The following is an 11,392-nucleotide window of genomic DNA, read 5'->3' as shown; positions in this document are numbered from 1 at the left end:
ATATGAACTGTTAAGGTCAGCCGTGCACCTCCTTCTATGGACGGTTTACTTTCTTTGCTTCCATCTGGACTCCCCTGTTTAAGACTGCGACCCTCCTACCCACCCCCGCTGCCCCGGGGAAAACCCAACCCACTCAGCCCCCTCCTCCCCTGCTCTGCTTCAGAGCTCCCACAGGGCACACCACATTCTAACACGTTGCTTTATTTCCTTATTTATTATGTTTCTTTATTGCTCATCTTCCCACATTAAAGGTAAAGGTCGCAGCTGAAACAGTGCCTGGTACGTGTTCGCGAACATTCACGGGACCCTTGGGTTCATCGTCTGGCAGGCACGGTCCACGCTCAGCGACGGCCCGACTCCTGACCGTTCTGGGCCCGCACCGAGCCCAGCGCTGGGAGCTAGCATCCCAAACTCTGAGAACACCTTGACCTTCCCAAGGCTTCAAAGGGCATGGTCAATTTGCCGACAGTTTATTTTTCTTGTACTTTTTAAAAGCATTAGTCCTATGATGGATTGGAAATTAAAAGCAAAACAAAACAAAACAGGTCCTTTGCCACAGGTAGTTTGAGAAGCACCAGGCCAGTGAAGGAAAGAGGCCTAAAAGCCTGGGACACAGGAAAAGTCCGTTTCTAATGTACGAGCTGGAGTCGAGGAACATCTGGGGCCTGGGATGCCGTGTGCCGGGTGAACTCACAGCCACATAGGAAGCCGGGGGCAGGGCGGGGATTTCGGAGAGCCGACGCCTGCAACCCGTCCACCCACCCCACACCCACTTGCCTGGGGGACTGTGGGACGGTCACCACACTGTCCAGCGGGAAGACAGCAGGGCGATCACCCTGTCTGCTGGCCATACCACCCCTGCCCTTTCTGGACGGGCAATCTCTCCACCACCCACCCCCACGGCTTCAAGGTCATGGTTAGCCAACCCTGAGTCTTGACCTCAAGGGTTCAGAAAGGGCTGAGTAGCCCTCTTCCGGGGGGGCTGAAATGGTAACGTGGGGGGTCCAGCAGCAGTGGGTGTGGCCTGCCCGAGGAGGAGAGCAGAGGAGCAGGTGAATGGAGCAGGAGTGAGACTGGAGACAGACCTGACAGCATTCTGGAATGTCCCAGGGGTCCTGAGAACCACCTGCCCTGTGCGCATCAGGTCCCGTGAAGAAAACACCCCAGTCCTTCAGGCTTGAAGAAGCATCAGTGGGTTTCCTGTAGCTTATAGCCTGGAAAGACAGGGCCGCTCCAGAGGAACCCCTCCCCCGTCCGAGAATCAAGGCCACGTCCCTCCGTGGGTTTGAAGGCTCGGGTCCCTCTCCCCTCCCTGGCTCACAGCTGGCCACGCCCTGATACATGGGGCCTACTGCGTTTGCACACAGAGCTCCTACCATGCTGGGGTTCAAATGTGGGGTCTGGGGACGGGTCCGAATTCCTCTCTGTCAACACGTCAGTGGTTTTTGTGCCTCGGCTCTGAGAGGATTTAGCAAACTCGAGATTCGAGGCCTGCCCAATATAAAGGGGCTCATTCTGCAGGGACAGTGTGCCAAGGTCGGCCGTCGGGGTGTGCAGGGGGCAGCCACAGTCCCCAGGGACGCCCTCAAACATTGATGCAGGGGCCGCTGGCTCTGAGTGGGGACATGGTGCTGGGACGTCCGGGTGGGCCTCGCCTAATCAGCTGAGAGTCTGCAGAGCGGAGCTGGGGTTTTCCTGTGAAGGAAGAATGTCATCTGTGGCCGGCGGCTGTGGCCGTTGCCCAAAAGGTCCAGTCTGCCCTTCGTAGCAGCCATTCCTACCATGTCAGACGTGCCTCGCCAGCCCCCATGGCCATGCAAGCCCACTGCTGGCAATAAATCTGGAGTCACACACACATGTACACACACACACGTACACACACACACATACACACACACACACACACACACACACACGTGCTCCTGGGCCTGTTTCTCTGCTCGAACCTCAGTGGACACAGAGTGTGTCAGGAACTGGGGCCAGGTTTTGGTGTGGTCAGAAGGCCAGAACATCCCCCAAACTTCTAGCTTCCACTCATCCACCTGCACCTGCCAAGGGGACGCTTGAGGAAAGAGAAGCTGAATCCCCGGTTTCTCACTGCTTGGCCGCCCAGCGCGGTCACGGGTTCGCACCTAGAGCACGTCCTCAGTCAGTCCGTAGCTCCTGGCCGTGGAGTCTCTCCCGGGCCCAGCTCTACTGGGCGGCCAGCGGCTCTACTCCAGCTCCACATGGGCTGTGGGTCCTGCCACAGGACACCGACAGCCTCCTGAGAAGAGATTCCAAGACACAAGAAAGTCAGAAAGGGAATCCGTGACTTTTCTTTTCCTTCTCGACACCCCCGATGTGGGGGAGGACATCCAGTACCAGCCTGGAGCCAGGGAACCAGCCCGCACAGGTCAGCTCAGCGCCCTTGGGAGAGGCGTCCCGCTACTTGGTACCTCAGTTTCCCCATTTAGAAAATAAACTGGATGACCTCTAAGATCCTACGACCTCTACCTCTGGCATCTGTGGTTCAATCTGTGAGACACCACGCTGGGCGTCAAACCACCCCCGTCCAGCTGGGGCATCTCACTCACATTTTCCGAGCCCCGTTCCCGCTCTGGAATCACTGAACGTTTAAGAAGCTTGATTTCTAAAACCACGTGACCCGAGAGCACAGCTCTCTTCAGCCTGCACATGATGCCCCCGAGTGTCTCCCTGCATTTACGGGGGCTGCTAGTGACCCAGCCTTGCTAGGGCGGGAACCTGGGGTCCTTGTTCCGTGCTCCGTTTTAGCCCATCTAACACACTTAACCTGGGTCTCTCTGTCTCACACACGAATGCACGAACGTTGGACTCTGACCCAGGATCTGTCTTCGTCAGGGACACACTGGGAACGTCTGCCCCAGTGGAAGGTTTTTCAAGCTGCTGATTGCCAGAAGGGCCCTTTCACAGGGAAACGGGATACCGGCCCAGCGCGGGAGACAGTGCTGGAAAAGCCCACACGGTGTGCTCCCAGGAACCAAGTCACCACCCCCTTCTACTTGGCCCGCCTACCGTGGTGGAGGGCACCTGCCACTCCTGTCTTCACCCCAACATTTTCCAAGGAGCTTGAGAACCTGCCTCGGCCCCTCTAGAGCCGTTTACGAAAACAGCCATAGTCCTCAAGAGCCTGATAATTCAAGTTACCTTGAGGAATATCACAATGGACGAAGCTATTCATTTGCTTTGAATATGCTCAGATATTTGACCTAAACCATGAAATGCAGCGGAAATCCCCAACTTTCCAAACCTAAGGAATGAGCCTCGGGGAAGGGATACCGACTCTCGGCAGGAAACTGGCTGGGCCTTTCCACCTGGGAGAGGGCGTCAGTGATGACAACGATGTGCTGGGGCCTCTTGGAAATGAAAGCAGGGATAAACGGGATGGTAGAGTGGGACTTGGGTCCACAGACAGTGCTGGGCCTCGTCGCGGGACCCAGAGACTCCTCCAGATCTGAGTTTGTGTGTGTGAGTCTTTTTCACGGATGGGAGAACACGGGTGCTGGTGAAACTACGGGGGAGAGACGAGCTGGGTCTTCAGGATGAAAGTGGGTTATTTTCCACCTGGAACGTGGCCACGCTTGAAGCTAAGGAATCAGGGGAACCTTGAGTCCATGGACTCGTGATTTCTGCCGTCGGGTTTTCCCGGGCTGGTCTTTTGTAAGGACTCTGTGCCTTGAGAGCAGATCCTGCGAGTCTCCCCAACCCTCCGCCCGCTCCACTGTGGAGCCAAGTGACTGGGGGGGACAGTGAAGCAGGAAACACCTACCTGTCTTCTGTCACAACCGGGAGGAAGGGGACTGTGTGGCATCAACGGCTTTCACAACGGGTCCAACCCCAGCGTGACGGCGTCCCGGGAACCAGACCATCCACCAGTGAGACACCACCTTGCCCCGGGGGGGCCAGAATCAAGACGGCTAACAGCAGGTGTTAACAGGAAACGGGGCCCTCGTGCACTGGCTGTGGGAACAGAAAATGGTTGTGGTCCCCACGGAAAAAGGTTTGGCGGCTCTTTAAGAAGCGAAACCTAATATTAGCACGAGACCCAGAAATCCCCCGCCGAGATACGTGCCCCGGTGAACTGAAAACAGATGCTGAAGCGAGCAGATGTGCCGGCACGTTCACGGAGGCCTGTCTCCCCACGGCCGCAGGTGAGACCAGCCCGGCGCCCGCGCGTGAGTGTGCGGGTACCCCAGCGGCCCCTTTGCAGACCGCCAGGGCAGCGCTCGGCCACGGGAAGGAAAGAAGCGGGGACGCCTGCTAGGACACGGACGGACCCCGCCCATGTCACACGGAGGGAGAGAAGCCAGAAACAAAAGACCGCACGTTGCAGGACTCCATTTTTGGCATAAAACACCCAGGAGAGGCAAATCCCGAGAGGCAGAAAACGGTGGTTGGCCAGAGGCGGGTACATGTCCATCCGACGCAGCTGAGATCCAAAGGGACAAGCGCAGAGTCACTATAGTCCTTTCGGTCACTGGCCGGAGCGCCCAGAGTCATGGGGGCCCTGCAGGTTGCGCACCAGAGTAAGATGGGCCCTTCTGGGGAGAGACTGCGAACATTTCCCCGGAAAAGGATCTGGAAAGTGGGTGAGGGGACCCTGACTGGTTTTCCGCTGCAGACTGTGAGCAGAAAGCACCAAATGGGGAGAAAGTTCTGGAAGTCTCTCCTGAGGGAGGATTAGCAGGATTAGCGAGGTCCGTAAGACCACGTTCTGGCCTGAGAAACAGTCGTGGCTGTGGTGGACCTTCTGCCTCAGGCCAGAGGACAGGTTAAGGAGCGTGAGCCCCAGACATGACACCTGTCCCTGGGCCTGCCTGCCCGTCAACAGAGGAGCCTACGGATCCCGAGACAGGGACAGCGTCAGCATGTATCCTGATTCCCCCTTCCCCCCAATCCTGGGCTGCAGATGGGGTCCCTTCCTGGGCTCCCAAACCCGGAGGGAGACCTTATTTGGAAGTAGGGTCTCTGCCGATATGATTAGTGCAGATGAGATCCTCCCGGATTAGGGTGGGCCCTAACCCAGACAGCGTGCTTGGAAGAAAACAGACACAGGGGAGGAGGCCACGGGACACGCGGACAGAGATGGACGGGGCAGCTGCAACCCTGGGACGCTGAGGATGGTTAAGGTGTTTAAGAAGGTTAAGAGGTGGTTAAGGAGTGCCCCCCATTTGCTGTGACATCACCCTCCCTGAAGTCTGGAGAGCCCTGGGCATCGGCAAAGGCATCTCCCCCCGGAAACTGGTCGAGAAACCAAACCCGCAGGTATGTCCACACTGGGGCGAAGAAGGGCTTGGCCGAGACAACCCCCACCACCCTCGTGCTCTGAGGTGGGACTGGGATTCCTCAGGTTCCTGTGGACCCAGAGAGGCCACAGAAGGGACTGGAGACGGGCTACACCACTCTGCCGACGCCAACGGTTGCTCCGGAGAAGGGGGGCTGGGCAGCACGTCCATTTCACACGTCCACATGTGTGGGTGGATCCCCAGCTGGGAGGCTAGTGGGGGATGGTACCTGAAGACCAGCAGATGTGGCCAGATGTCACCACGCAATCCCAGAATCGGACGAGAGGCCTCACCGCCCCCCAGCTGCAGCCAGCCACAGACACAGACGTCCCTGGGCGGTACCGCACTGGCCGGCTTCCCAGACTGGCTGCAGGGGTGCGTGCCGGGACAGAGACCTGCCACTGTCCCCACCCGCCACGGGCTGCCGCGGCTTGGAAAGCAGCGTGGGCCGGAAGGCAGGCTGCGGCCCTCACACCTGAAGGGGCCGGGTGTTTACCGGAGACACACGAAGCTTTAAACCCGGCGATGACGGAGAAAAACGCCCCGTGGAACTGCTTACCGGGTTAAGCTGCGTTAAATTTAGTTTTCTCGTTGCCAAGCAGGAACGGGCCTGTCAGAGGCGCGTCGGAGCGGGGCTGGAAATAGACGAGCGCGTTTGCACACAGCGGGCCGGGAACCGTCAGCTCACGCCTACCGCTGAGGTGGGACCGCGAGACAAGACGCACAGCGCACGAGCCGAGCACCGAGCCGGACTACAGGGACAGAGAGGACAGGCACGGAGCGAGTGAAGCCGCAAGCGCGAGTGTGTCCGTCTCCCCGCCCCAGGGAAACCCGCCGCCCCCGACCGCCAGGCCGAGAGCCAGCGGTCGGAAAGATCAGCGAGACAAGCCAACGCCTGGCACGACGGATCCACGCTGGGCACGAGAACGTAGCTGGAACCACAAACAGGAAGACCGAACGCCGGGGCCCCGCCGGTTCCATCCCAGGCCGAGCGTCTGAAGCTCTAGGATGATGCTTCTCCAAACACGGCCTCCCGACCACGCCGCGCTCGCAAGGCCAAGGAAGGCCCACGGCGGGCAGGAGGCCCATGGTGGTCCACAGACACATGTGTCCCCCACCTGGAGCTTCTGCGGGGCGGGTGGCGGGGCACCGAGCTCCCTCGTTCCCGGCGAGTTACCACCCTGGTCCCTCTGCAATTCCTCACTCGGTCGTCCGCCCAACACACATTCACTGTCCTCACATCATGACTCCTGATGCCAGAGGGGCTCTGGGCATCCCAACCGTGCAGGGTGCCCCAGCCTGGCCCCCGTGTCACCTGCACGGGCATGTCCCCGCCCTCTGCCTCCCCACCCACCTGCTGGCTCTGGTCATGAGAATGCGGAGTCTGGAGGCTCCCGGTCTACTTCCCTTGAGTGTGAACACGTCCCGTTGCCTCCGACTCGCCCCTTAGCTCACTCCAGTGCTGGCTCTTTTCCACTCCTACGTCCTAGTACAACAGATCTCCTTTCTGGTCCACGCTGGCTCACACGTGATGGTTTTACAACGCGTAACTCAGAAAAGACGATTGTCTGCTGAATTTTGAAAATTAGATTCTTAATTAGAAAAAAGTCCATTAAAACAGGAGCTGAGCTTTGCGGTGTGGGTGCACACGTGTGCTATGCAGGGGTGGGGGGAGCTCCTAGAATAAAAAGGACAAAGAAGGAGTTGCCCACGTTGTATCTGCCTCCACCGTGCTCCAGCTAGAGTCCTTGCTTCCTACGTGTATCTGGATCTTCCCTCCTTCTGACCTGAGTGTTCTGTGCAATAGACGTTTTGAGGGGTGTCTGGGGGGCTTAGTCGTTAAGTGTCTGCTTTCAAATAAATAAATATAAATAAATAAATAAATAAATAAATAAATAAAATCTTTTTAAAAACTAGACATTCTGAGCCATTACGGTGATATGGTGAACACCGTGGTTTAACGGGGAGGGACCGTCCTCATTCGGGACACCCAGCAAGTGAGCTCAGGCAGGAGAGGCCAAGGGCCCTGGCCTTAGAGCCAGGACCTGGAGCGCGCCCGGTGGGGACACAGAGAAAGCTCTGCAGGCCCGTCACCAAGACAGCCTCCCACCAGAACCGCCACATACGAGACCAAATCCAGGTGTGGGAATGCAAGGCCGAGTTGGGAGCCCACTTGCCACTTGCTCTAGGTCCCTGGGAGCCACTCTCAAGGGATACTGGGTACACGTCTGAGCTGGGAGAGCCTCTGCCTGCTCCCCCCCCCCCCACTCTGGAGGGCACACTCAGGTAGTCAGAGATCAAGGCGCTGCCCCTCAGGGTGGGCTGGCCGAGTTCTGGGTAGCGGCAGGAAGGGCGGAAGCTGGCATGTCATCGTCCAGGGATGGGAGGGCCGAGGTCAGCCCTGCCGAAAGGCAGGAGGCCAGGAGAAGTCCCAGGGGAGCACGGCCCTGAGGCTGGCAGAGCCCGAGGAGGCTGAGTGAGATCCACTCAGGGAAAGCCTCTGGCAGGCACAGGTTATTCTGTTTGGGAAGTTTAGGAAAAGGCAAGCTTCCTGGGCTCTGTGGGCAGCCGCCCCAGCCTCCGAGCGCCACTGCCTCACAGGTCACGGGCTGCCCCCTCATTCTAGCAGGGGCGGCCTGGAGAGGAGGGTCCAGCGCCCGACTCCCCGGCCCGGCAGGTCCCGAGTCCGCTCTGCAGAATGAAGGCGTGAAGGAAGAGGTTTCAGCCGTAGGGCTCCGGACCACCAGGCCTCCCCGCTCCAGTTCTGGGGCTTTCTTGAGAGAAAGGGGCCCAGCAGGCACCACAGACCGGGCGCCAGAGGAGAGGAGGCCGGGAGGACATGGGTCCTCCACGAAGACCATCGCCCAATCGGGCATTTACGGAGCAAGGATTCACTTTGCTAACGGAAGGTTTCTGCTCGGTGGGAAACGGAGAGCCCCGGGATTCAACCCCAGAACACAGAGCCTTTTTGTCTTTGACTCTCCACTACGCCCAGAAGACCTGGTCTGCACAGGGTGCACCGGGGCTGCATGGAACAAAGGGCGCATACCACAGCCCCCGGCGGGCTGCCTCATCCAGGGCAACAGGCCACCTGTGCGCGCACGGCACAGAGAGCACCCGCAAGGGGAGTCGGGCCGGAGAGCAAGCGCCGGCTGCCTCAGACTGAGAAAGAACCAAGGAGTTTCTCGTATGGCAATAGAGCACGAGTGTGCGGCTCAGTGCTTTCAGGATTCGCGGCCCAGGACACTGGCATCGGCAGCGCAGGGCCTGGCCTGTCCCACGGACATGATGGGAAACATGTTCCTCCGGGAGCTCCTTCAACAACAAACAGGGGTTTGAAAACCATTCAGATCAAAACAGAAAGGGGGGCTTTGGACAGGTACACCTGAGCCGGGCTGGGCTCCCCGACGGCATCCCAAGGGACGCCCGCCGGTCATGAGCCCTGGATACGTGTGGCTTTAAAAAAGGGCTCTTTGTCCGAATACCTTTCAGATGTGCCACAAAGCAGAGCCCTGGCTTGGAGACCCAAGGCCCAAGCAGAGAGCTAGCTTTGCTCCACCCAGCCCTGCCTGGTCGCCCGGGACCGCAGGACCGCCCCGGCACGTCACACCCACCAACATGCTGCCTGCTCCCCTGTTTCCCAAACGGCAGCTAGGAAAGAAGGGAAAGACCAGAGGGGAAACACAAGTTCCGAATGTCTGGGGGACAATCCGACCGTCTCCAAACGGCCTGCCGCCTCAAAGTGTAGGATGGACCAGCAGTGTGAAGCGGGACGTGCGTCCTTCTGGATTACTGGGAGATGCAGGGAAAACCAAACTTCAAATTCCCTCCACGTAGAGACTGTCGCACTCCAACGGCGCTCCGGCTGCCGCGCCCCGGGATGGCCAAGTGTGTGGCTGGGGCGTGTTGCAGATTCGGGGGGAAGACAAAACACGGACAGAATCATCCCCAGAAAGAGGACGTGACGTCCGAAGACACCCGAGGCTGGTCCAACCCCTGTCATTCAGAGCATCACGGCGATGAACCACTGGGGAATTACCAGACCTGGAGATAGCGGGTCTCTGTGGGAAGTCCCTGGCTCACGGCTCCCAGAGCCCTCGGGCTTTCCCGAGTGAGAAGAGCAAGCGGAGCATCCCTGGTCATGACTGGCTTCTTGTCCTCAGTTACTGCAACGCGTCATCAGAGTCACGGCTGCGTTTCGTCTCGTTATTCGCAACCAACCCCATGACTACCGCACCTGGGTTTATGTTAATGAGGTTCCTTAGAAAAACACCCAAGGATGGGGGTTGGTTCCCGGGGGGAACCAACTGGGAACACAGGATTGAATGCCAGGAGGGGTGAGGGGCTAGAGGTTTAATCAAGCATGCCTGTGTAACGAAGCCTCCAATAAAACCCCAAAAGGACAGTGTTCAGAGAGCTTCCAGGCTGGTGGCGGGTGCAGGGACAGGGAGAGTGGCGTCCCTGGAGAGAGCATGGACGCTCTGCCCCCCTTCCTGACATCTCACCTTAAGTTTCTCTCCATCTGGCCCTTGACCTGCATTCCTTATCAGAGCCTTTAATAAACCAGTCAATGGGAATAAGTGTTTCCCTGAGTTCTGTGAGCCGCTCTGGGGGATTCACCCAACCTAAGGAGGGAGGTCATCGGAAGCTCTGACCCGTAGCCAATCCGCAGGCTCTCAGCTGTGCTTGCGACTGATATCTGAACTGGGGGATGGAGGACAATCTTGTAGGACTGGGCCCTTAACCTGTGGAATCTGATGCTATCTTTGGGTAGACGGGGTCAGAACTGGGTCGAACTAAAACGAATTGCTTAGTGTTGTGTGTGTGGGAACTGCCCCTCATTGGAAATGGATCCGGGAACATTTAAAAGATCAGGGAACTCCTGAATCAGGAAGCCCGTCCACCAAAAGATCTGGGACTAGAAAAACCCAAGAGAAACTCTATACGAAGTTTCTCAGGGGAAAACAGAAAATCTGACACAAAGCACTTCTGTTGATGGGAATTCTCTCCCCCAAATCAGCCATGAGGCAGAAGGAGGCTGTACGTTAGCCCTCCAGACTAAACAGATGTCCTCAGACACTCGGAGACACAATGAAGAAGAAAGAGCTATAATCAGAAGTCTAAAACCTAAGAACAGAAAAAACAAAGGAGATGTAGAAAAATGTTTAAAAACTGGGAGATGGGGGCAAGGTGTATGGGAATTCTCTGTACCGTTCTTGCAACTTTTCTGCAAGTCTGAAAATATCTGGAAATAAAAAGTTTCAAGAGGGCTGGGGATACTTTCACGGCTGTCTCGGTGGGCTGAGCAGTGACGGAACTGCAGAGAGAGGGCAGGCGCGGGGGGCCACAGAACACAAGTCGTCGGAGGGCCCCGTGCAGGGTGACAAGGGGGACTGGAGCCCAGAACTTTGTGGTCGCTCTGGGCAGTTAGAGAAGCCACTGCCAGAACCACAGTCGACAGCCCCAGGGTCTGGCCACTCCAGGGCAGACGGGCATCAACCAGAGGAATGGATGCAGAGTCCGTCTGCACCGTGTGCTGGCTGGAGCCCCCAGCCTCTTAGCTCACTCCAGTGTCCTGACTACGCAAATGTGTGCTGTCAAAGAGCGTCGCGGGCTTACTTAACCTCAAGAAATAAGGTATTTGTTGTCATAGTGGGAAATCAGTAGATAATAATCATGGTTCCTTATAAGAAAGGACAAACGAAAGCCCCACACGTAGCAGAGTGACGTCCCCGTCCCGGTAGAGGGCTCGGATTACGTCACGATGGTATTAGCACGGAAGCTGACTTCCAGTCCTGCAACCGCAGAGGAATTTGCCCGGGTTCGGTTTGTTTAGAAGTGGGCACGGACGACGCAGCCGCAGGTGTTGGCGGGAGAATCGGAGCTGCCTAGAGCCAAGCGTAGGAAGGGAGTTCAGCAGGCAGGCAGCCTTCTGTCAGGTGGAGGGGAACGGGCCAAGGACAGGAAGAGAGGGGTGGCACCCCAGAAGCCGGCTCCTTTTTCTCCTTCCTGTGCTGCTTCTTCCTCCCACGGCTTCGCAGCACCTCTACCCGGACAGCGTGAACCACCTGAAGACTTAGCACAGC

The sequence above is a fragment of the Lontra canadensis genome, unplaced genomic scaffold (genome assembly GCF_010015895.1).
Source record: "Lontra canadensis isolate GAN:19392208 unplaced genomic scaffold, GSC_riverotter_1.0 scaffold41, whole genome shotgun sequence".
Taxonomy (NCBI): domain Eukaryota; kingdom Metazoa; phylum Chordata; class Mammalia; order Carnivora; family Mustelidae; genus Lontra; species Lontra canadensis.
This window is presented reverse-complemented; position numbering follows the sequence as displayed.